The sequence below is a fragment of the Heterocephalus glaber genome, unplaced genomic scaffold, assembly GCF_053883595.1.
Source record: "Heterocephalus glaber isolate CG9 unplaced genomic scaffold, H.glaber_assembly_v1.0 deba00001504, whole genome shotgun sequence".
Taxonomy (NCBI): domain Eukaryota; kingdom Metazoa; phylum Chordata; class Mammalia; order Rodentia; family Bathyergidae; genus Heterocephalus; species Heterocephalus glaber.
Genome location: NW_028258324.1, coordinates 26650141 through 26677767, shown reverse-complemented (window position 1 = coordinate 26677767; position 27627 = coordinate 26650141). Strand labels below are relative to the sequence as shown.

The following is a 27627-nucleotide window of genomic DNA, read 5'->3' as shown; positions in this document are numbered from 1 at the left end:
TGACTTCCTTATTTCATTAGTATAATGTCCTAAAGATTCACCTATGTCATAGCATATGTCAGAATTTCTTTCCTTTTTAGACCAAATAATATTACATTGAATGTGTATGCCACATGTTGTTTATTTACTCATCCATCAATAGACATTTGAGTTGCTTTCACCTTTCACTTATTATAAACAAATATTTGCTTGAGTTCCTGTTTTTCATTCTTTGAATATACACCCAGAAGTAGAACTGCTAGATCATATAGTAATTATGTTTAATATTATCTTAATAACTGCTACACCATTTTCATAGAGCCTGTACCATTTTACATTCCCACGAGCAACGCATAAGAGTTTCAATTTCTTCACACCCTTCTCCCTACATGTCATTTGCTATTTTTGATACAGCCATTCTGATGGGTGTAAAGTGGTATCTCATTAGGATTTTGATTTAGATTTCCCTTATGATTACTGATGATGAGCACCTTTTCATGTGCTTTCAGGCCATTTGTATCGTCTTTTTGGAGAAATGTCTCTTCAGGTCCTGGGTTCATTTTTAATCAGGTTGCTTTTGTTGTTGCTGAATCAGAGGAGTTCTTTATACATTTTGAATATCCATCCCTTAACTGATACATGACTGCAAAATACATTTTGCAGGAAATATTCTGTAGACTGTCTTGATTTTACAGATGAATACTGCCTTTCAATGTACAGAAGCTTTTAATTTTCATGAAATCCAACTTATCTATGCAAGAAATTATTGCAGAATCCAATGCTGCAAAGATTTTTCCTGTTTTCTTTCTTTCTTTTTTTTTTTTTTTTGGAGACAGGATCTCATTGTGTAGCTCAGGGTGGCCTTGGACTCACTATGTAGCCCAGGTTGCCCTCGAACCCATGGCAATCCTCCTGCCTCAGCCTCCCAAGCCTGGGATTACAGGCATGCGCTATCACGCCTGGCTTTCCTATGTTTTCTTTGTTCTTCTTTGCAATATTGTTTTGCCTATTTGGTGTCTGTTGAGATTCCATGTGAAATTTTTGATGGATTTTTCTATTTCTGCAAAAACAAAATCACTGGGATTTTAACAGGAACTATAACGAATATAGAAACTATAATGGGTAATATGGGTATCTTGACAATATTAAGTCTATTAATCCATGAACACAGGATATCTATCCATTTATATATGTCTTCTTTAAATTCTTTCAGGAAAGGTGTATAATTTTCAATATAAAACTCTTTTACCTCTTTGGCTGAACTTATTTCTAAGTGTTCTTTTTGTTGCTATTGTAAATAGAATTGTTTTCTTAATTTCCTTTTTCAATTGTTAGTGTACAGAAATGCAACTGATTTTTGTGGATTTTGTATCCCACAACTTACCTGAATTCTGTTCCTTTCTGTGTGTGTGTGTGTGTGTGTGTGTGTGTGTGTGTGTGTAATCGTTAGGGTTTTCAACATGTAAGATAATGTCATCTAATTTTCAAAGCTTCCTTTTCAATATGGATGGCTTTCTTTTTCCTGCCTATTCTAGCTAGGATTTCAATACAGTGATGACAGAAGTAGCAAAAGTGGGCATCCTCCTTTTGCTCTTGATCTTAAAGGAAAACTTCCAATCTTTCACCACTAATTATGTTAGGTATGATTTTCTCACAGATGGTCTTTATTATATTGAGGTAATTTTCCTTCCCTTTTCAGTTTGTTGAGTGTGTTATGTTATACAAGAATTTTGTCAAATGTCTTTTCTTCATCAATCTTAATGGTCATATGCTTTTCCCTTTTCATTACATTAAGCTAGTTTGTTGTTTGTTTTGGTTTTTTTTTAACTATCCTTATATTCCAGGATTAAGTCCTGCTTGGCTATGATGTACAATACCTTTAACATGCTGTTGAATTCAATTTGCTAGTAATTTGTTGAGGACTTCTGCATCAACTGTCATAGATACTGGTCTATAAGTGTTTTTTGCTTTTGTTTTTGTTTGCAGTATCATTGTATGATTTGGTATCAGGATAATTTTTGCTCCTTTTAAGCTCCAGAAGAAAAGGACCATCCTTAAGAAGGATGGGTATCATTTAGATGTTTGGTAGAATTCGCTAGAAAGCCATCTGGTCCTGGGCTTTTTCTTTCCCTTTTAATTGCTGATTCAATCTCTTTACTACTTAAAAATATAAGCAGAGTTTCTATTTCTTCATGATTTAGTCTTGGTAGATTGTGTATTTCTTTGAATTTGTTCATTTTCTCAAGGTTATCTAGTTTCTTGGCATACAAGAGTTCATAATATTCTTCCATAATTTTTTTTTTTTTTGGTACCAGGGATCAAACTCTGAACATCACGCTTGTGAGGCAGGCAGTAGAACCACTGAACTAAATCCCTGGCCCACTCTTCAATAATCTTTAAAGTTGATAGTTCATTTCTGATTTTAGTTGAGCCTCATCAAAGCTACCTATTTCAAGTCTTGCCTATAGGTTTTTCTATACAGTGAGAATTTACCTAACTTGATATGTAAAATAGACTAGCCTTATAAAAAGTAATGTTTCAGCTAATCTCAGGTGGCCAACTGTTCAAACCATAAGGTATGTGGTAAGCCGTAACCAACTGAATTGCCTTCTATACTTCTGTTTTCTGTGTGTCACTTCCTTTTCTCTGGTTATGGATATAACGTACAAATGTGGTGGTGTGGGCATTCTGAATCATTTTGGCCCAGGCTGCTATCCTACTCTAGAATCACAAATAAAACCAACTTGTTTTTCAACAGTATTCCCTCTCCCTCCCCCTCCCCTATCCCCCACCCCACCCTCTGCAGTGCTGGTGGAACCCAGGGCCTTTTACAAGCTAGGTAAGAGCTCTACTGCTCAGCTACACACCCATCCCTCTCTTTTTTCTTAAAATAGCCTAACTAAACATCTCTTAGTTTTACTAATTTTTTTCAACAGAAACAAACCTGTGGTTTTGATTTTTCTCTTGGACTCATTCGTGAGAACACAAACACCCGGGCTGGCACATGTGATTATTTGCCTGGCTTTATCAGCACAGATGACAGTTCTTCATCTAATTCTGGTGTGATAATTGCAAAATTTAAAAAACTCCCCAAGCATTACAGTAAATCCTAACTTTACATTTAAATCTATGGCAATAGTACTAAACTCATGTAACAAAATTACATTTTCAAGCTTCATTTTAAAATGGCAAAAGCATTTAATAACTTCACTGACATTCCATTCAGAAAATTCATTTCTAAATAACATTAAATTCCAAAGATGACAGTCTGATGTCAACTGTCTCAGTGCCAATTAACATTCATGAAACAGTCAACCATGTCTACAAGAAAGCTACATGCCAGAGCATCACTGGCTTTCAAAAACTGGACCAAAATACTCCACTAAAATAATTATATTTTCTTAACTTACAAAAATATTTAATGGATATCAATTTTAATTTCTCAATAAATGTATGTTATACTACAATAAGCATCAAAAAATGTATACTGTATTAACTACTGACAGAAAAAATAAATGAATAATTCATTAACTATTTTAGTAGAAAATCCGTAACAGCCAGCCATATTTTATTAAACAGGCTATTTTCCTACAACTGTGATCATAGTCACAGTATATTACACATATATGGTACTACAAAATTTCCTCCAGAATATTGTTCTCAATTCATACAATACCAGAATGTCATTAATTTCATGTTATTCATTATAAAGCATCATGATTTCCAGTAGTCCTGACAACTAGAACTACTAACACATACTATATTTAAATTCCTATAAAGCATAATTTTTAAAGCTTTTATTAAGAGTGATTAAAAGTCGTCATCAGTAGGAGTACTGCATGAAAAAACAAAATAAAACAAAAACAAGGCTTAACTTTCTAACCAAAAACAAGATGCCCAGTTAATTCCTCTCCCATGAAATCACTCTAAAACTAAGCTTTAAGATTTTTACTACTGGGCCAGGGATCTAGCTCAGTGGTACTGCCGCCTGTCTTGCGAGCATAAGGTCCTAAGTTCAATCCCAGTACAAAAAAAAAAATTTTTACTATTATTACTGCAATCAACCAAAGAAAATTTTTTTCTGCTACATGACTATTTTACAAATTGGGTTTTTTCAATAAATAAAATAAACAAATTTTTAATTTTAAATGATTGAAAAATAGGTTTCTCCAAAACATAAAATTCTTTCCTACCTCAGGGGACTCATATTAACTACTTCTAACATTTGGTGTAAAGTCAAGTTGCCTTTTATCTGCCACGGAAACAGTATTTCACTATTTCCATCAAAAATAAAATCAAGAGGCCGGGGATTTAGCTTAGTGGTGACCCTGCCTGCCTTGCAATTGCAAGGTTTTGAGTTCAATCCCTGGTACCAAAAAAAAATAGAATCAAGAATATTTCTACTGTTAAGTAACAGGACTCATATCCTGTTTTTCAAAAAAATGTATGCCTTTTCTCGGAAATAGGCAATAGGTATCTTTTTCGATAGTAAACATTACTGAGCATTATCTATTAAAATGGAATTATATATTATGGCACATGCATATAATAGAATTCTCTACACCAATGACACTGAGTAACAGCTGAATGACTAACATGAATGAATTTCACAAAAATAAAACTAATCAAAGAAGTCACAAAGACTGCAAACAATATAATCCACCTCAAGTAAAGCTCTTTAAAAATTAAAACAGGCCAGGGCCGGGGATGTGGCTCAGCGGCACAGTGTCTGCTTGGCAATCGTGAGGTCCTGAGTTCAATCCCTGGTACCAAAAAAAAAAAAAGAAAAAAAAAATTAAAACAGGCCAGGCATGGTGGTACATGCCTACAGCCCCAGCACTCGAGTGGCTGAGGCAGGATTACTGAGAGTACAAAGCCAGGCTGGGCAACATAGTGAGCTTAAGGCCAGCCTGCATTACAAAGTGAGACCTTGTTTCAAAAAAATAGATAAATGAACGAATAAATAAATAAAATATATAAAAACTCAAACAAATTATAGTGACATAAATATTCAAATTTAAAAGACAAAAACCAAAGAAAGAAGTACGTAATCATCTTGAAATCAAGATAGTGAATATATAAAAGAAAGACGAGTATGATCAGGCAAATGGCACTTCTAGGATGAAAGCAATATTCTATTCCTTGATCCAGGCTCTGGTGAGATGGAAGTTTCCTTTACAACTATTTTTTAAACTTATACAAATCTTTTATGCACTTCCTTGTATCTATGATATCTAGTCATTTTTAAAAGAAAAATATTTAAGAATAATTCAACCAGTCAGTGTTTTATTTTGTTTTTATGACAACCTAGAAACGATTTGGAAAGCTGCCAAACAGAATTCCACCAAGATCACATAAACAAAGTGCATCAACAAATAAGTAAATAATGCGTTAGGGATTTAGCTCAGAGGTGCCACTGCCTGCCTCCCAAGAACAAGGTCTCAAGTTCGATTCCCATCCCTGGTACCAAAAATAAATAAATAAATAAATAAATAAATAAATAAATAAATAAATATTAAAAGCCAGACTCTGACTCAACCCCAAATTTATAGCTTCTCATCCACTAAATAAGAAATGGGATCTGGTAACCTGTATTTTTAAAAAATGTACTGTTTTTTAATTAAAAGGTACTCCAGATAGTTCTTATCACCAAGGAAGTTTGGAAAATATACTTTACTCCAGGGTATTACAAATCACCTAAGGCCTCAGACAAAAATAAATATTCCCAGGTCACTCCCCTGGGAGAGCCTACTGATTTTTTTTTAATGTCCTTTAGTTAATCTTTATGATCAAGTCCAATTTGGAAAACACTGTTCTCAACTAAAGATTGGTTAAGTGGCATACCAAGTCATTACTTACAAACGTCTTACAAGTCAATGGATAGTGACAGAGTGAAAAACTAGAGGAGGAAGGAAGGAAGGAAGGAAGGAAGGAAGGGAAATTCCTAACAAAAACGCACTTCATAATTGTTTAAAAACTACTATTGTCATCAGTGCTACAGATTGCTAATCCCAGCAGTTAGCCACATGGCAAATAAGAAAAAGACAATTGACAAAGAAATTGCTTTCATGGCTATCAGAATATTAAGTTCTGTTTAGGGAAACATGGTAGAAAATTTTGGTTTTATGGGTTATCAAGAATGTTCTGGCCAAAAAAAAAAAAAAAAATGTTCTGCCCAGTGCACTTTAAAGTATCAATCTCCTGGATTCAGAATATTTTACTTTATGATGCTTCACACAAATCACCCCCATCACTATAACACAACATTGCTAGAAAAACTGATTTTGTATCAGGCACTCCTTTAAGCATCTGATGTGAACGTTTTCCCTTCCATTCCTTAAAACAATGGCTAAAATACAACAAAGCAATGCAAGGAAAAATAGTTTGTACAATCATTTCAGTTTCCCTATTTAAAGGGGACTCAATTTCTATATATGAATACTAAAGTCTAACTGACTAAATGAACCAATTCCTTTATTCATCATCTTCATACCCCATTACTTATTCTTAATTTATGTACAGTTCCTGAAAAAAAGCTAAGCACTGCCATGACCCACAAAAAATGTGGGTGTATATGCATAAAATTAGGTCTATTATGTAATGATAGACAACTTTTTTTTAAACTCAGCACAGGAAAAAAAAAGGACTAGAGAGCTACAGATCAAGTTATACCATTAATTACCACTGAATATAACCACTGTTTCTTTAAAACATCACCCATGGCAATATTTTTGGCCTTCTTTTCAATACACCACTCTTTCCTCTGGCCAAGTGTTCATAACTTATATATATATACATACCATGCCTCACTCTTCTTTACTTTCTCTGCTGCTTTTATCAAAATACTCATTACTTTCTATCATACTATAATTTTAATTGTTATGACTGTTTAGTCTCCATATTTGCCACAACCATATGTATTCCTCAAAGACACAGATCTTTATTTTATGAATGTATAAACAGTTCCAGACCTGTATTAAGAGATTTAGGTTTTAGAATAAATACATATAGTCTCTTGATAACAGCTTCTATGGAAGCTCTGAATACAGCCACTGGTTAACTAAGTTTAAAAAAATTAAGAGTAACATTAAATGAGAGGAGGTGAACTTTCTGGGCCTCCGTGCCACCGCCCCAGTGCCGAAGAGGTGAACTTTCTGGGCTGCCATACTACCACCCCTAGTGCCCACCAGGTGAGCCTCGCAGGGAGGGGTCAGCAGCACACATCCCCCACCCCACTGAAATGAGAAAAAACTTAAACAACTCTCAAAACCAGACTCCCAGATCACCTAAAGCAACCCCAAAGGGAAATGAGATGGAACAATCTAATACTCCACCATCTGGACTCCCTGAATTGGCAACAAAAACGGATCTGGAAAAAATGAAATCAGAAATAATTTCTCATGTAACAGCAGAAATTGTGCCCACAGTGCAAGACATGATTAATAAATCTAGAGAGGACACAGATGAAAAAATAGAGGAGCTGAGGAACATGACGGAATCCCAACATAGGAAACAAATGGAATCCATAAAACAGATGCAAACAGATTTCCAGGAGATTAAAAGCTCCACTGAAAGTTTATGAAGCAGAATGAGTGAATGTGAGGACAGAATTTCAGATATAGAAGTTAAGATTGCAATTAGTGACCAGTAAAGAAAAATTTCTTTAAAATAGTAAGGGGGTGCCAGGGATTTAGCTCAGTGGTTCTGTTGCCTACCTCACAAGCTCAAGGTCCCAAGTTCAATCCCTGGGACCAAAAAAATAAAACAGTAAAGAACCACAAGAAATCAACCTAGCAGCTGCGAGATGATGCACAGAAGAACAACATAAGACTGATCAGAGTCAATGAAGAAAGAGGAGAGAGTGAAGATGACATAAAAAAACTGTTCACAGAAGTGATGGCAGAAAACTTCCCAAGGAGGGGAAGAGAACTTGACATACAGATAAGTGAGGCATATAGGACTCCAACTAGCCTTGATAAAAAAAAATATATACACATAGTATAAAATATACACGTAGTATATATAAATATACACATATATATAAATATACACATAGTATAAAAATAAATATACACGTAGTTAAAATTCCAGAAACCCGACAGAAGAACAAAATTCTACAAGCAGTGAGAGAAAAGAAACAAATCACAATCAAAGGAAAGCCCATCAGAATCACAGCAGACTTCTCAATGCAAACCCTCAAGGAAAGAAGAGCTTGGAGTGGCATATTCCAAGCCCTAAAAGAAAACAGCCTCCAACGCAGATTGATGTACTCTGCAAAACTATCTTTCAAACTTGATGAAGACCTAAGATACTTTCATGACAAAGAGCACCTTAGGAACTTCATGAATACCAAACCAGCACTCCAAAAAATTTTAGACAATATCCTAGGAAAACACAACGAGGATCACAGCCCTAGGAAACCCAGCAGAATGAATCCATCAGGCATGACAAGAAATTAAATGCAAAGGGGGAGAATCCAACAAAAAGAAAAAGTCACAACAATGATAAGTCAATACATATCAGTTATAACCACCAATATTAACAGTCTCAATTCACCACTCAAAAGAAATAGACTGGCAGAATGGGTCAAGAAGCAAGATCAAACAATATGCCACATATAAGAAAAACTCTTAATTCAAAAAGAAACTCATAGACTGAAAGTTAAAGGATAGAAAACAATACTCCATGTGACAGGAACCAAAAAAAAAAAAAAAGCAAGAGTAGCTATCCTCTTTGCAGATCAAGTAGATTTCAAACCAACACTGATTAAGAGAGACAAAGTAGGACACTACATCCTTGTAAAGGCAACAATCCAAGAGGAAGAGATGACAATCATAAATATATATGCACCAAGCACTAGTATGCCCAACTATATAAAACAAATACTAAAGGACATGAAAAATCAAATAAGCACTAATGCAATAGTAGTGAGGGACCTCAATACCCCACTGTCACAAAAAGATAGATCAAATAGACAAAAAATAAGTAACGAAATACTAGGATTCAAGCAACTCTTGAACAAATGAACTTAACATATGTTTACAGAGTGTTCCACCCCACAAAATCAGGAATATACATTCTTTTCAGCTGCACATGGGTCATTCTCCAAAATACCACACAGTCACTCACAGAACATGTTTAAGTAAGTGCAAAGGAATTGAACTTATCTCCTGTATATTATCAGACCATAGTGCGATGTAATTGGAGATCAATAGCAAAAGAAATCGCAAGAATTTCATAAACATATGGAAACTGAACAACACACTTCTGAATAACCATTGGGTCACAGAGGATATTAAAGAAGAAATCAGACAGTTCCAACAATTAAATGACAATGACAATACAACATATCGGAATCTATAGGACACAATGAAAATAGTCTTACGAGGGAAATTCATAGCAGTGAATACTCATATTAGGAAAACAGAGCCAGCCCAATTAAACAACCTAATGCTGAACCTCAAGCTTCTAGAAAAAGAAGAGCAGGACAAACCCAAAGCTGATACAAGGTAGGAAATTTGAAAGATCAGAGCAGAAATCAGTGCAATGGAGGCTAAGAGAATGATACAAAAAAATCAACGAAGCCAAGAGTTGGTTCTTTAAAAGAATAAACAAAATTGACAAACCCTTAGCCAAACTTATCAGAAAAAGGAACAAAAAGGCCCAAATCCATGCAATTAGGAATGAAGTGGATGAAATTACAATGAACCCAGTAGAAATCCAGAGGACCATCAATACCTACTTGCAGAACCTACACACTAATACGATGGAAAACACAGAAGAATCGAACAGATTCCTAGATAAGTATGAATTACCAAAGTTGAACAAAGAAGACCTAAAAATTCTAAACAACCCAAAATCAATCAAGGAAATTGAAAATGTATTTAAAAACTTACCAACTAAGAAAACCCCGGGTCCTGATGGCTTCACTGCTGAATTCTACAAGACATTTAGAGAGGAACTACTGCCACCACTGTTCAATCTCTTCAGTGAAATTGAAAGGGAAGCAATACTCCCAAATTCATTCCTGGAAGCAAGCATCACCTTGATCCCCAAAGCAGAGAAAGACCCAACTGAAACAGAGAACTATAGGCCAATCTCACTAATGAACATAGATGCAAAAATCCTTAATAAGATACTGGCAAACAGAATGCAGAAGATCATCAAGAAGATCATACACCCTGATCAAGTGGGATTCATCCCAGGGATGCAGGGATGGTTCAATATATGCAAATCAATAAATGTAATACACTCTATCAATACAGCCAAGGACAAAAACCATATGATCATTTCAATAGATGCAGAAAAAGCATCTGACAAAATCCAACATGAATTTATGATTTTAAAAAACCCTATAAAAATTGGAATAGATGGTCTCTACCTCAATCTGATAAAAGACATCTATGAAAAACCTACAGCCAATATCATACTAAATGGTCAAAAACTGAAATCCTTCACACTAAAATCAGGAACAAGACAAGGATGTCCATTATCACCACTCCCATTAAATATAGTTTTGGAAACATTAGCCACAGCAATTAGACAAGAAGTAATAAAAGGAATAAAGACAGGAAATGAAGAAGTCAAATTGTCATTATTTGAAGATGACATAATACTCTATATAGAAGACCCCAAGAATGCCACAAAAAGTCTTCTCGACTTAATAACCAAATTCAGTAGAGTAGCTGGATACAAGGTCAACACGCAAATATCAGTAGCTTTCCTCCTCACAAACAACAGACTGACTGAGACAGAAATAGGGCAAACAATTCCTTTCACAATAGCATCCAAAAAACTGAAATACCTAGGAATCAACCTAACAAAGAAATCAAAGACCTCTTCCCTGAAAACTATAGCACTCTGAAAAGAGATTGAAGATGACATCAGAAAATGAAAGACATCCTTTGCTCCTGGGAAGAATCAACATAGTGGAAATGGCCATACTTCCAAAACTGCTATATAGATTCAATGCAATCCCAACTGAAATCCCAGCAGTATTCTTCACAGAACTTGAGAAAACAATCCAAAAATTCATTTGGAACAAGAAGAGACCTAGAATAGCAAAAGCAATTCTAGGCAACAGAGACATGGCAGGGGGTATCAAAATCCCCAACTTGAAACTATACTACAAAGCTACTGTGATAAAAACAGCATGGTACTGGCAAAGATACAGATCTGAGGACCAGTGGAACAGATTAGAAGATGAAGAAACAACTCCAGAAACACTCAGCCACCTCATCTTTGACAAAGGAGCCAAACACCCTCACTGGAAGAAAGATAGCCTCTTTAATAAATGGTGCTGGAAAAATTGGGCTTCAACTTGACAAAGATTAAAACTAGACCTATATCTCTCACCATGCACTAAACTAAAATCAAAATGGATTATAGATCTAAATATTAAAACAGAAATGCTGAACCAGCTGGAACAGAGGTTAGGTAGAATTCTTAAAGACACTGGTGTAGGAAAAGATTTTATGAACAAAACCCCAGTTGCCCGTGAACTAGAACAAACAATTAACAAGTGGGATCTCTTCTTATTAAAAAGCTTCTGCACACCAAGAGAAACCACCAGCAGGGTGGAGAGACAATCCACAATGTGGGAAAAAATTTTCACCTGCTGTTCCTCAGACAAGGGTCTACTATCTAGAATCCATAAAAAACTTTAAAAAATCAGACCTCCCAAATTTAAAGACCCAATCCAAAAATGGGCATCTGAAATGAACAGACATTTCTCAGACAAAGAAGTAGGAAAAGCAAATAAATATATGAATAAATGTTCAACATCACTGGTCATTCGAGAGATGCAAATGAAAACAATGCTGAGATTCCATGTCACCCCAGAAAGAATAGCTGCTGTCATGAAATCAACCAATAACATATGCTAGTGGGATTGTGAAGAAAGAGGAACCCTGCTCCACTGCTGATAGGAGTGTAGATTGGTACAACCACAGTAGAAATCAGTATGGAGATACCTCAAAGAACTAAGACTGGAAGTCCCATTTGACCCAGCTATTCCCCTGCTGGGTATCTTCCCAAAGAATTAAAGGAATCATACCACAGTGATATATGTGCACCCACGTTCATAGCAGCACAATTTGTAATAGCTAAAACTTGGAAGCAGCCCAATTGCCCATCAACTAGAGACTGGATAAAGAAAATGTGGTTTTTTTATAAAAGGGAGTACTACTCAGCCATAAAAAATGAGAAATTAGACATTTATAGCTAAATGGATGCACATTGAGGCCATACTCTTAAATGAAATAAATAGGACACACATGTGTAAATACCAAATAGTGTCTCTAGAGTGAGAAACTGAAAGTGTAAATAAGGACGAAAAGATAGATAATGTGAAATAGGATTTAAAGGGGCAAAGGGGAAGGGGAAGCAGGAGGGATAGGGGAAAGGAAAGAAGGGAATGGAATTAATGTGAGAAAATGAAAAAATGGAAACAAAGTCTTTGTAAATACAGAGGGATGGAACAGTTGAAGGGAGGGCAGGGGAATGGGGAAAAAATAAGAACCAAGACAGATTTTGTAAAGGTACAAGTTTCCAATGATGAATGTCATACTGTATACCTAAAATGTACCAATAAAATTAATTTTTTAAAAAAGACTAACATTAAATGTTTTATGCAGGGCTGAGGATGTTCCTCAGTAGCAGAGTACTTACCTAGCATGTGTAAAGACCTAGGTTTGTCCCCCCTAAAAAAATTTCTATGGGGCTGGGGATTTAGCTCAATGGTTCTACCATCTGCCTCACAAGCGCAAGGACCCAAGTTCGATCCCCGGTACAAAAAAAAAAAAAAATTCCATGAAAGACTAGCATAGTGGTGCACGCCTATAGTTCTAGCTACTCAGGAAGCTGAGGCAGGACAATCATGTAGGCCAGGAATTCAAGGCCAGAAATCCAACTGTCCTCAGTTTGACCAGTGGGGGCTCACTAAAGCTGGCTTCTGTGTCTTTTCTTTACATGTTTCCATCACTCTTCAAAACTTTATTTTATGAACAAGATTTCCCAGTCCCATCTTGTACTTTTCTTTTCCTTTCCCTGAAATCACCCATCTCTCTAAGAAGAATATTTTTGTTTGTAGGAATCTTACAGTAAAGTATTTGGACATTATAGAGCACTGGGACAACAATTTACTCTCAAGTGACTCAGAAAAAAAGCTTTGCAGTATTTTTAACTGATTTTTTTTAGATCAATTATAAAATATCATCCAACATTTAAAATAAATTATGAGTCTAGGTAGTGCAGATGACTGAAAATTTACCAGATTTAAAAGTTACTGTGGTTTCTCTCAGAACCAAACTGAATTTAGCTTTCAAAATTTAATTGCAATGGCTTTAAGGAGAGCTATAATATCAGGATTGGAGTTCTAATCCTGGTTCTATTATTTCACTGACTTAATGCTATTTTAAGTAGCCTCTTCTATATTATTATGTTGCTATCTAATAAAATTTTTATGATTTTTTTCTAATACTAAAAATAACGCTGTTTGGAAGGTATATAGAAAACATTGATTATTCACAATTTTCACATTTAAACACAACATAAGTCTTTGTCCTTGTGTGTTGCATTTTATTCTCACAGGTTCTACTATATCTTTGTTCTGTCTCCCTTTCAGCTCTCCTTCCATCTAACTCCCCTGTAATGGCCAAGTTCACCCAACACACCAGGTCTGACAGATCTATCTTAATGGATTGGCATAATTTCTTAAAAGTCTAAACCCTTTTCCATATAACTCACACAATTCACAATGATTCCGCTTCCCTGACCCAATCATAACTGATAGTTTTTTGTCCATGCACATTTTACATCATTTGTATATTATGATTTATATGCTTTTTTAACTTGAAATTATCAAACATTATCCCTTGTCATTAAAATTCTTAAGCACCATGTTAATAATTACATAGTACTCAATTATTTGGCTAAATCATGACTGTTTATTCTCTTACTATACAATAGTAATTAACTATTGCAACCACACATAGTTCTATAATAAATACAGGTCTCTTTCTACCTTTGTGATTATCTTCTAAGGATAGATTCCTAGGTATGAAATCACAATACCAAAGGAACATTTTAAGGCTTTATACATAATCACCAAATTGTTTTCCAGAAAGACTGTTCCTGTTTACATTTCCACATAAGTGTGATTTTCATTGCACTGATTATCCTTTTCTCATCTTTGTTGATGTTAGGTGAAGTTGCAAAGAATAAAAATGGCTATTGTTTATCAAATGCTTATTCCACTACAGTTGTAAGTACTTAATATATTATTTCTTTTCTTCTTCACAACTCTGTGAAGTAGACTCCACTGTCTTTTCATAAAAATAATAAGATCTAGATCAATAAAGTGCTTCCGAGAGTGTTTAAAACATATCAAGCACTTTAAAGTATTTGCTCTTATTTTCAGGTAACTTGCTTTACAATACCACTTAAATAGTGGAAGTACAATTTTAAAAAAGTCTGTGTCAGGAGATCCCATCCTTCCCAGATCAAGTATTATACAAATTTGAGCTTCTTTACTTACTTACAAGGTTGTTCACATCTATGATGATGAAATGTTAAGGCTAAATATTTGAAAACTTAATTCAAAGAAAACTAAGAAAGGTAAATAATGATCATTTATAGGTTCAGATCAGCTTCTGCTCCTATCTTCTCTTTATTATTCATGGACATTTGAATCAGACTCTGTGATAACTACTGTTTATCCCTAAGTCTTTTTCCATAACTTCAGAACTGGATCACAAAAGAATAAATACAGTTTTAAAGTATGGATCAGAACATTTCTCCAAGCTTAAAGAAAACAAAATGACCTATCTTCTTTTATAACATACTATGTAAGGTAACATGATACAAGTATAGTAAGATCATCATTCAGCACTATATTACAAGGACACCTCAGAACTCTTTGTATTCAAGATAATTAGATATTATACATATCAAACTGGTTAGTATTTCACTTTCTACTTTTTTTTTTTTTGACAGGGTTTCCCTATGTAGTTCAGACTGACTTTGAACTCACTATGTAGCCTAGGTTGGCCTTGAACTCACAGTGATCCTCCTGACTCAGCCTCTCCAGTGCTAGGTCTAAAGGCATGCACCACCACACCTAGTTCTACTTTATTATTTACCTATGTGATCCAGCTCACATAGGTTAAAAAAAAAAGAAAGTAACTGACAGTTAAAAACAATTAATGTTACATACAAAAATCAATTATATGGTTTGTTTTTGTTTTGTTTTGCAATGCTGAGGATTGAGGCAACAGCCTTTGCACAAAGCCACATATTAGAAAACTCAATATTGTTAAGACTTAATATTGTTAAGAACCCCCACAGATTCATCTATTACCTACCAAATTCCAATGGCTTTTAATGCAGAAATAGAAAAGTCAATCCTCAAATTCATACAAAATTGAAAGGGTCTTTAAATAAGCAAAACAATTTTTAAAATGAAGAGTAGAGCTAAAGAATTTACTTTTTTTTCGGAGACAGGGTCTCACTATTTAGTTCAGGCTGTCTTTGAACTCACAATATAGCCGGGGCTGGCCTAGAACTAAGGATGATTCTCCTGCCTCAGCCTCCAGAGTGCTGAGATTACAGGCATGCACCACCACACCCATCGAATTTACATTTCTTGATCTCAGAATTTCCTTACTACAAATATACAATAATCAAGACAGTATGGCACCACCAAAAAGACTGATAACTAGGAGCAGAACTGAGAATCTAGAAATATGCCCATATATCTATGGCCAACTGGTTTTCAATAAAGCTGCCAAGACCAAATAGTCTCTAACAAGTATACGAGGACCAACTGGATATTCATATACAAGACAATAAAGCTATAACCCTAGCTTACACCACACAAAAAAGTGGTTCAGCGACCTAAATATAAGAACTAAAATTAGAAAACTTGGAAAAAAAACACAGGGTTAAATCTTCATGGCCTTGGACTGAGCAATGAATTCTCAAGTATAACACCAAAATCATGAATAAAAATAAATTAGACTTCATCAAAACTAAAAACTTTATGCATCAAAAGACATTAACAAGGGACCAAGGATTTAGCTCAGTGGTTCTGCTGCCTGCCTCAAAAGTGCAAGGTTCTGAGTTCAATCCCTGGTACAAAAATTTAAAAAAAGACATTAACAAGAAGGTAAAAGGGCTGGGGATGTAGCTCAGTGGTGCCGCCCACTCCTGCCTTGCAAGCAAAGGGTCCTGAGTTCAATCCTTGGTAGCGGAAAAAAATAATAAATAAATAAATAAACATCCTAAGAAGGTTAAAAAAATTAATAAAAATGATAGAAAACACAAATATCTGCTAAGGCTCTAGCATCTAAAGTACATAAAAACACTTATGACTCAATAACAAAAAGACAAGCCACACAATTTTAAGAAGGGGCAAAGAACTTGGATAGCTATCTTCTCAAGAAAGATATACAAGTAACCGGCAAGTAAAGACTATCATCAGTTGACAGAGAAATACAAATCAAAACCAGAGAGATATCACTTCATAGCTACAAGGATGGAAATAATAATTTTTTTTAAAAAATAGAAAATAGGGGCTGGGGATTTAGCTCAGTGGTTCTGCCGCCTGCCTCGCAAGCACAAGGTCCCGAGTTCGATCTCCGGTACCAGAAAAAAAAAAATAGAAAATAATGAGTGTTACCAAAGATGTGAGGAAATTAAAACCCTCACACATTGCCTAGTGAATATAAAATGGGTTAGCCCCTGTGGAAAGTAGCTTGGCAGGTTCTCAAAATCCTAAAATAGAGTATCTTAAAACTCAGCAATTCTACTTTGCTATATACCCAAAATAACTGAAAACAGGCACTGTGTTAGTTACTTTTCTATTGTTGCTGAGACAAAATACTCAACACCCAAAGTTGGAGGGGAAGGGGTTTTTCTGGCTTACAGTTCCTAGAGGTTTTGGTCCATAATCAGCTGGCTCCAAGGGTGGGATGGCAAACAGGCATCACAGAGGAGAAACACAGCCACCAGCGGAGCACAAGGTAGCAAAGGTAACAAGAGAACCTTCACAGCATCTCCCTGCCCCTTTTATCTTATTCAGACTACTTAGGGGGGGTAGCAGTCACATCCTTAATCCTAGCACCTTGAGCCTAGCATTGCATCATGAATCAATTTCACCTTCACACACTCTAGATCAAGGCTATATGACCACATGAGGCTTCTGGAGGGACATCTAGACCCAAATCATAACAGGTACTCAAATTATCGTGCAAGAATGTTTATAGCAATGCCATTCACAATAGCTAAATGGTGGAAACAACCTAAACATCCATTAATGGATGAATGAATAAACAAACAGTATACCTATTGTAGTATTATTTAGCTATAAAAGGGAAAGAAGCACTGATACCCACTACAACATGAGTGAACCCTGAAAACATTTTGCTAAATGAAAGAAGCCAGGCAGTAAAGGCCATATCCTGTACCATTCCATTTATATGAAATACCCAGAATAAATAAATCCATAGAAACAGCAGATAAGTGACTGATATGACTGCTGGCATTGGGGAATGAACAGTAACTGCTTAATGGGTATGAGATTTTATTTGAGAGTGATAAAAATATTTTGAAACTAGACAGGAGTGGTAGCTGCACAACACTGAGAATGTACTAAATGCTGCTGAATTATTTACTTTAAATGGTTACTTTTATGTTATGTGAATTCAACTCAAAAAATTTTTTTCAAAAAAAAGAAATATTTAAAATTTATGTTGGGGATTTTTTTTTTTTTTTTTTTTTTTTGGTGGTACTGGGGATCGAACTCAGGAACTTGCACTTGTGAGGTGGGTGACAGAATCCCTAAGCTAAATCCCCGGCCCTATAATTTATGTTGGACAAATGCATAAATTACAAAATTCCTCCTTTCTAAAGATCAAAAATGTAAATTACAAAAATGTGTGAATTACAAAAACGTGATTTAGATAAATTAGTCCTCAATTTTTAGTGTTTTATATCTAAGTAAAGAAGTTCAACTCCTACTTTCTCTCTGATAACTTCACTCAAAAATATTCTTCTATCACCAGTTCCTACTGGGATTATTTCCCAGTGAAAACTCATTTCCTCTGTAAAATTTAACTGAGTATCTTGATCATTTGCAACTGAACCTGACTATAGTCACACTCAATCAGTTAAATGTCACCAAATTTCTAACTCCTTAAAATAAAATTTTTGTGGCTGACCAGAAGTTCTCTTATATTAATGAGCAAATACATTTCCTAATTTGTATAACTAGCTGCTAGTAAAATAGTAAGAGATAAATGACTGTGGTGTACACGGAAGTATGAATAACTAACTATTCACTGCTCACACCTAAAATACTATGTTTTATTTTTCCACTACCTAACGGAAAGAATGAAACTACATATTTTGCTCTGTTTTTAAAATTTTTTCCTATTAAAAAAATTATCCCTATAATTCCAGCACTCTGGAAGGCTGAGGTTAGAAGATTGTAAATTGGAGCCCAGTCAGGGTAACTTAGCAAGACCCTACCCCAAAATAAATAAATAAAAAGGGCTGGGAATGTGGCTCAGTGCTAAGGCTCTGGGTTCAATCCCTAGTACCGGGAAGAAAAAAAAATTACAAAGCAGTCTTATAAGTAAATAGCATCAAGCATAACTCTAATTTTGTGTGCTTTTTAAACATCTAAGTTTAATAACTAAAAGTGTAAAGTTAACTTAATGCTTATTCAATAGAAGTTCATAATCAGCTCTACTGTATATTCCTAAGTGAAACCTTAGTATAACAGTTATTTTATGAGTAATCTTAAAAGTGGATTTTTTTTTAATTGGAAAACTCTAACCACCTCATTTACAGATGAGGAAATGAACACAAAGAGGTGAAGTTATTTATGCAAAGTAACCTAGTTTAGTAATAGGCAGGTTGGGTAACACCCAGATTCCCTAATATTAATGCTCTGGACAACAATATAACCTTATTTCCATTCCAACTTCATAGACTACCAAATAATGCAGTTCATAGCACCCTTCACTTTTTCTCTACCCTCAATTTAGTGAGTACATGGATCCTAAACACTTGCTGCAGTTAAACAGAATCCTTCAAGATCTAGCCCTTGGAATAACATAACTCTGTCCTCTGCATCATAAACATTTAATGTGTATCTACAGTTACTGAGCAAATGATTTTGAAGGTTTTCCTATTCATCAATTTGGGGTGATAAAGAGGAAATAAAAATAAATCTGAAGATATCAGAACAATATAACATTCAACCTATTATACTGAATGGCAGTATGCAAAAATAAGCCATTCCACTGAGAGGAAGGGGGAGAGGAGGAGATAAATATGAATAAGAAAGCCATAGTCCCTTCCTTCCAAGTGCTCTACACAATTAGTCACAATCTGGTATCTGCTCTTAGTAACTGCTTAGTATGACTTTCTAAATAATAGAACAAGAATATCTAATTACTTTCTACAATGAAAACATGCCTTATTTCTTCCTCTAAACTCCAGTGTCTCTTCAGTTCACTGATGTACCATTAAGTGCCTAGAACAGTGCCCCAACAGGGAAAGGACTTAATAAATATTTGTTGGTAAATTAATGCTATAGAAATACACATAAGTAGTAGGATCCAAGTAATATTTCCAATTGTAGTATTACAGAATACATAGACGTTTCCTTGTTGTTCAACACAGTATTTTGTTTGACTGGCCAGTTATTTAGGCCTAACATGACAAAGAAATAAAAATAACTCAGAAATGGGTAGATTTTGCTGTTTAATTTAATATCAGGTCCTATCCAATTACATAAAGCCCTAAAAAATCTAGCAAAAAAAGAAGGCTACAAGCTTTTCTTCTCCTTAGTCCTGAGCCCTTTTTCAAGTATCAGGGGTCTCCAGCTGTTTTTCTTTCTTTCTTACCATAGGTCCTAGGATCCTGTGTTCATACCCATTTGTTAAGATAATGATGATAATAAAAACATTTCAATTACTAGCTACCCCATTCCTGGAATTTTTTTCATATATTAATTATAACTTTCAAAACAACTCTCAAAATTGGTATCATCATCATTTGACAAAAGAATCTCTACTCTTCCCACCAAACCATGTACCTTCTCCTTTTATCCCAGTCTTGGCTATAACGGGAATACAGTCTTTCCTGGTGTGTACCCCCACAATGTCACCACCATAACAATCTCACACAGTTTGATTTTAAAAGTTTTGCTATTAATCAATTCAGGGTAATGAACAGGAGATAAAAAAATAAATCTGAGACTGGGGGTTTAGTTCAGTGGTGCCATGCCTGCCTCGCAAGTACAAGGTCCTGAGTTCGATCCCTGGTACCCGCCCAGACCCCCCGCAAAAAAAAAAAAAAAGTAAATATGTCTAGCCTCCAATTTACCATTTCTCTTCTGAAATAATAATTGGGAGCCTTGTAGGTTTACACAATTTTCCCTTCCCACTATCATCCCACATATCCCCTATTCCCTCATATGGTGCCCTATTGTACTGGTTCCCTCAGTACAAAATATACTATCGGGAAAAATAATAGTGCGTCCTTATTAAAGGATTTTCAGTTTTGAGAAATTTCAGGAGTCACAGGGGCATGACTACTGTAGACCATTTCCTCACAGTGTGAGCAGATGGTCTCTTCCCTTTTGATAGAATAGCCAGAGCTTCCATTTTTCATTTTACCCTGGTGAACATCTGAATAACTCCAAAACTAAATTTCCTCTCATTCTCTCATCTCCTAAATCCCCTTCCACCAAAATCTGTTCATCATGTATTCATACTTCTGTTAAGAGCATCTTTATCCTCCAAAAAATTTGTCTTAAGCCCATACTCATGTCAGTTCCCAGTGTCACTATCAATGTAATCTGTATCCTTCATTACAATCATCACATCTTGTCTCAACTGTTGTAACTAAACTCCATAGAATTCCTACCTCCGGGCTTTTACTTCTTCACTGAACTTTTGTTCATAGGTTAACATTCATAAAAAGAGGTTCTTCTCAACTAAAAATCTTATACAAAATACTCTGTATGGCAATTAAATTTCCCCATAATCTGTATCCATTTATCTTTACCAGCCTGTTCCTGAAACATAACCTTGGCAAATGTACTCTGCTTTTCTTACCTTTGTTTTCTGTACCTTTCTATACCTTTGCTTGGGCACTGTTCTTATGTGGAACTTTCTTCTTCTATCTTCCATTTGCTAACAGTCTTTCAAATGGCCACCTCCTCACTGAAAAGATAAAGGCTAGGGTATATCATGTACTGAACATATTCCGTATTCCGTGTAGTGCTTTACAAATTACTCTAATCTCCAAACACTTATGAGGAAACAGTCAATTGAGGAAGTGTTTACCCAAAATCAAGCAGGCGAAGTCATTAACGTGACCCAGCAAGTAAAGAATACAAAATAGCCCAACAGTGCTCTGTATTTTTAAGTAAAATATAACAGAAGAGGGATGGGCTTTATATAGTTAAGGTACATAGGTCTGAATTCCAACTACTCCACTAAATACCTGTGAGAACTCAGCAAGCTATGTATGTGAGATCCCTTACCATCTACCACATTAATGACTACGAGAATTATGATAATATAAAGTACTTAGAAATGTATTTGGATCATGATGTTAGCTATTATCAATGTTTTGTTGTTATTTATATGCTATGATAAACTTTGACAATACCAATCATTCTGTCATTGTTCTCAAATCAATTTTATGCAGTGTAAAAGCTGTTCAAAAGCTTAACACTATCCTTTTATATGCACTCAATACCTACAGAACACATGAATTTTTAAACTATGATTTACTATCATGCTTTCTTTATTTTTTTGGTACTAGGGATTGAACTTGGGACCTTGCGCTTGCAAGGCAGGCACCGGAACCACTGAGCTAAATCCCTGGCCCTATGCTTTCTTAAAAGAAATTCACTTGTCTACTAATTCTGTGTCCTTCCTTTTGAGAAAACTAACAATGCTTACCAAGTTTCTTCCCCTTTTTATGTCATGTGAAACTATGCAATACCATATGGTAATAACATGTCAAAAGGTACAAAACAATACTTTGACTTAAACTCATTGTACCTTCCACATCTTAAAATGTTCAAAATTGTACTTTTTATTTAAAAGCCAACCATTTTTAGGTCACACTAACATGAAGTATGCATACCATAATATTTGACAAAACCAAATTCACTTCATACATCTCTATGGCAAGAACTATCAAACATAAAGTGCCTTGCTACCCAGCTTAACTCAGAGACAAAAACCTACCCCTTTAGTCATATTTCTAGTCCTACCCTCACTTTGCTAAAATTAAGTGTCTTGGGCTGGGGATTTAGCTCAGTGGTTCCGACGCCTGCCTCGCAAGCACAAGGTCCCGAGTTCGATCCCCAGTACCAAAAAGAAAAAAAAAAAAATCATCTAGTAAAATTAAGTGTCTTAGGGCCAGGGATTTAGACCAGTGGTTCTGCTGCCTGCCTCACAAGCACAAGGTCCAGAGTTGGATCCCCCATAACAAAAAAAAGAAAGTAAAATTAAATGTCTTGAGAACTGATAAAAACTATGTTACTTTGGAATGCAGAAAATATCAAGGGAAAGAATCTGAATGGTAGCAAAAATTTACGGCTCTCCAAACTGCTTGGAATAAATAACAAGAACAAATGAGAATTTATCCCAAACCCTTCAGTATTAAACTTTCCAAATCAAGATTTTGTCCACATGATTTACATTACACATGAAGACATCAAGGTGACTTCACACTAGAGAAGTAAATAAATGCTACATATATTTATGTTGTCATTCCTTACACAGAAATTGTGAGTTGACAATGACACCAAAGTTGCCATTCTTTACACAGAAATGACTGCTTCTGTCCAACCACTTGGAAACCAACAACAAACAAAAAACTTTGAGGCTTAATTATGCAACAAACATATTTTATTTTGTTTAATTTTCACAACTCTTCCCTTACAGATAAGATTACAGAATTCCTAAGTGGCACAGCTGACCCTAGCCAGATTCTCAAATTTGGGATCTAGTGTTTTGAAACATCTGTCTTTGCCATAATACATAATAAGCTTCACATCTTCCTCTTGATACATATATTTTTTAAAACCTGATACAAAAGCTTCATGAAATGAAATGTATTTTTACACCATTAGTAAAAATACATCCTGATAGTTTTTCTTTTTAATGTTTCTCAATGCACTAAGTTGATTCCAAAATCCATTTATGAATCCCTACAGAGCCCAGCACAGCATACTTAACTCCTTTTTAACCACCACAGTCTAATTTTGTTACCTTAACAAGGAGCTATCTCTCGAGCCATTAAAAACTGCCCTTAAAACAGATTAAACCCTTGAAAGTCCTTCCTTAAATCCTGAATTGATTTGCTTCTCTACTGGAACTCCTTGGAGGCGCACTCACTTTACATTGTATCAAAAAGTGCACAAATTCTCCTTGGAGAACCACACATCACGGTTGAAAGCAATGCATTAGTTTTCACGAGTCCTGCTGCATCACTGGCAGAGCCAGGCAGGTTTGTGGCAAAAATAAAGGATTGCAGCAGCTGCCCTCGGTGCTGAAACTGAGGATGAAAAGATAGTATCAGGAATTTACTACTGCCAGATTAGGACGAAATAGAGGAATTTACAAAAGCACCCAGATAACATGCAGTGGCTGCCCCCAAAGTTGTGTGATTGCTTCTAGAATACCATCGCTTGGTGTCTGCCCACTCTCTCCCTGGGACTGAGTTTTTTCATCAATGCAGGTCAACCCAGTTAGCCTCCTGGCAGAGGTGCTGACTTTTGGAGGGCAGGGACCTGGTATCTGGCCCCCTGCAGGGTCACGTCCCAGGAGGCAATCTGAGCTTTGAGAGGAAGAAAAAGGGGGTGGGGTAAGCAAGAAGGAAGCGACTGCTCTGTTTTTTACCCCCAAAGACAAAACAACCCCCACAACTAAAGTCAAGTGACTTGAACCGAGGACTTTGAGGCAAGTACTGGTCTAAGAGAAAGCTTACAAACCATCTTCCCAGACTCCTGACATCTCAAAATGAGAAAGTGAGAAGCGAAACAGATAACTCGGCAACTTCGGTCACATACAGACTGACGGAATGCGGGTGTGGGGGAGACTCGGTCATCCGAGAGCAGGGCATTTTGCTTCTTTTGCAAAAAAAGCCTAATTCACTCCGCTCTACACTGGAGAGGAGCACCACAGATCTCAGACTGCGAGCTCCAGAGCCAGCAAGGGGGGTGTGTTCCCGGGCCAGGCCCCCCGGGGACAACCCCTGCCCAGCCGCCGCGGAGCCTGACAGGCTCTTACCTGGAGGGCTGGGCCCCAGGACACAGGCTCGCCCGCCTCGTTGCTGCGGAAGAAGACCCTAGCCTGACTTCATGATTGAATATCTGCACCGACCCCCACAGCCCGAGTCTGAGAACAACACGAAGGCGAGGCGGAAGTCCCGCCCCACGGGCCTCATTGGTCCGCACAAGAAGGCAGAGACGATCCATTGGGCCGAAGCCCTGCCTGTCAGGCTCCTTCCCACTCTCACGCAGAGTCTCCCTGCTTGTTCCAGCAGGGCTGGGAGATTTGCCCAGTTTGCGAGTCTCGTTCTTGGCCGCGTGATCAGTCTTCGCTGGAAGGGACTGGAAGAGCAGGGTGTGGCGGCCTGCTGGGGAACTGGAGCGCAGCTGAGTGAGCTAATATCAACTGGGCTGATTAGCAGAGAAGATTGGCTGTGGCCCCTGCTGCTGGCCTTGTGCCCCAGAAGCGGAGGACGTGGACCTTAGAGCTAGGGACCGAAGGCCAGGGCCAGTGGTCCTGATCAGCTCCGGTTGTTGGACCCAAATATCCTGAGACCCTTTTCGCTCCACTAGGCGTGCTTAATTCTGGCGCCCACTCGCCTCTTCTTTGCACCACACTCCGCGGGCTACGGAGGACTACAGAGGTGAAAGCGAGGTCTCGTTCCTTCTGCACAGTGTCCGGGTTGAGATCCGGATGGGTGAGACCAAGGCGAACGCCGCCTCGAAGTCCTGGTCGCGCGAGGAGAGGTTCGAGCCTCCCTAGGTCTGAAAGCCAATGCCCTAAGGCCTGACTCGTTATGATGCTGACATCAGCACTCTGGGCCTGACACTCGCTATCCCCAGGGCTCAGAACAAGTCAGACTTTATGATTCAGTCTCTTTCAAAACCCTTACCTCTTTTTGATGAACCAAAAACCTTATCCCCTATCGCTCTTCTGGTCAGCAGCCTTCTTCCTTGTCCGAATCTTAAATCATACTACTTTGAATTTTAAATTACCAATTGGATTAACCACACTTGCCAGTTTACAAAGTCAGTGTGGCTTAGAACAAAAAACTTCGAGGTCCTGAACTGAAATGGCAGGAGACACAGGTTCTGGCCTTATTATTGTAGTCAGCTAAATTAGATAGAAACGCAGTCAGAGAGAGATTGGGCCTTCCAGGAAGTCAGCACAAAAAAAGATATCAGAGTTGTGTTTGGAGGCAAATCAGAAGAGACGGAGGTCTTTTGCCTCTCTAGAGATAAACAACAATTTGAGATTATACTATAATTAGCACCACCTGGTCAAGTGGGCCCAGATAAGCATCAGACACGTAAATGGGTGACACATAGATAGCCATAGACACATCTGGATTCATACTCCCCTCCCTTTCCAAAAATGCCTTTGTTCTTTTTGTTTTGGGGGGGGGGGCGATTGTTTTTGTTTTAGTTTGTTTTGGGGGTTTTTTTGTTTTGTTTTGTTGCATTAATTATTTTTTGTTGGTTTTTTTTGAGACAGTGTCTGGGTAGGTAGTACAGCCTGGCCTTGAACTCACTATGTAGCCCAAGCTTGCCTCAAACTTGTGGCATTCTTCCTGCCTCAGCCTCCCCAATCTAGGATTACAGGAGTGTACCACCAAGTCCTACAAAAAATGCCTTTGTTCTTTCCAGGTACCCTTGCTGCACAACTCATTGCCCTATTGGATCAATATCAGCTAAGCAGCTGTACTTATAATCCTAAAGGTTGATTGTAGTTTGACCCACATTGTACCATGCTGTGATTTTGCTTATTGGAAATAAGGTAAATTACCCATGACAAAGAGCCTTGGTAGCAACCTACTCGGGACCCCTCCTGGAAGTGCAGGAGTTTTTCTTCTTCTTATTTCCAATAAAATTCTCCAAACTTCCTTCTTTGATTTTTTACTTCATTCCTCAATGTTGGGAGATCATGAACTTGAAACATCTGACATCTAACAAGAGTGGGGTTATTTTGCCCTTTTCCAAGTACTAAGTAGTTTTTCATAGGCCTTTTCTGGCTTCAGGTCTTCCAACACCTTTTTTTTTTTTTGGTGCTGTAAGACCGGGGCCCTTACCAAACGCTCCGAGGAGCTGACTAGTGAAGCACACCCAGGAATCCCAGCGGTGCCTTCAGAATGTAAGACCAGGAGTCTTACCAAACGCTCCAAGGAGCTGACTACAGCAGAAAAACACCCGGGAAGGAACACACCGGACAAGTTGGGAAACAGACCTTTATTAGTCTGGCCAGACGGCACTCCCGAAGCAAAATAGCTTAGAGAGGCAACTGGCTCAGAATCCGAGGCTGTTTTTATAGGGGGTTGAGGGGGAAGTTAACATATTAAAGAAAAGGGGACAAAGGTTAGTGGTCGACTGTCACATATTGATGGTCAGCAGACATCTGCAGCTTGTTCTAACAATTGTGGTGCCTGGAATATCAGTTCCGGGTAAACAAAGACTTGAGTAGTTTACTCTGCGACTCTAGGTCTGTTACAGATCCCTATCTAGCGTCCCTAGACTATCTGGGACTCTAGGTCTGTTACAGATCCCTATCTAGCGTCCCTAGACTAACAAGCATCTCCATCCATTAACTCACATTTTAATCACAATGGGGCTGGAGAAAAAGGAACAAAGGTTATGTAGTCCCACAGTACCGGGGATCAAACTCGGTTCCTTGCGCTTGTGCAGCAGGCAGTGAAACCACTGAGCTAAATCCCCAGCCCCTCCAACATCATTTTTTAAAAAGACAGAATTATATTATAACATGGAATATCAGAATACCATTAAATGTAGCTTTTAACTTTGCTTCTAGAGATCAGAGTAGATGGGACACAGGAATGGGAAAAAGACTCTCCCTATTGTTTTTCTTTTGTGTTGTTTAAAATTTGAATCTATTCAAATAAAGTTGAAGCACCATACAAAAAAAAATTTTAAATCAAATTTGAAAAATGCATTTTTCTGTGCCATCAAAAGTACTTTCATTTTCTATGTATCATATGAATATATATTCTATGTATTCTTAAATTTTCATTAAGATATTCAATACTTAAATATTGTATAGTTCTGCCTTTAAGAAGTTCATAAATAAAAATCAGGGTTGGGACTATTACTATGAAGGCTACTATAATTAATATAAACATACTGTCTCTAAAAGCATTTTTTTTTTTGGTACCAGGGATCAAACTCAGGTCCTTCCACTTGCAAGGCAGGAGACAGAACCACTGAACTAAATCCCCGGCCCTCTAAAAGCATTTTCTTTATTAAATTATCTCAAATTGGTTTCTATATTAAACCAGGTTTTTTGCGTGATGTCAAAAAGGTTTTTATAAAGGTCCTCATTTTACAGGTTAAAA

The 27627-nt window shown here is 36.8% G+C and overlaps 1 protein-coding gene across 7 annotated transcripts in view; it reads right to left on the bottom strand.

The window, feature by feature from the left end:
* Positions 1-24458, bottom strand: part of Rnf13 (ring finger protein 13) — a 151892-nt gene extending 127434 nt beyond the window's left edge. For 2 of the 7 annotated variants that reach the window (XM_087186329.1, XM_087186330.1), the window contains exons 1-2: positions 24303-24433; positions 21108-21215 (exon numbers count right to left, since the gene is read on the bottom strand). The gene's annotated coding sequence lies outside the window, so the exon portion shown is untranslated. Of the gene's footprint in view, positions 1-21107; positions 21216-24302 lie in introns of all 7 variants that reach the window. The other 5 variants (XM_021253014.2, XM_004834440.3, XM_087186333.1 and 2 more) reach the window with 5 other exon arrangements.
* Between the last annotated feature and the right edge of the window lie 3169 nt (positions 24459-27627).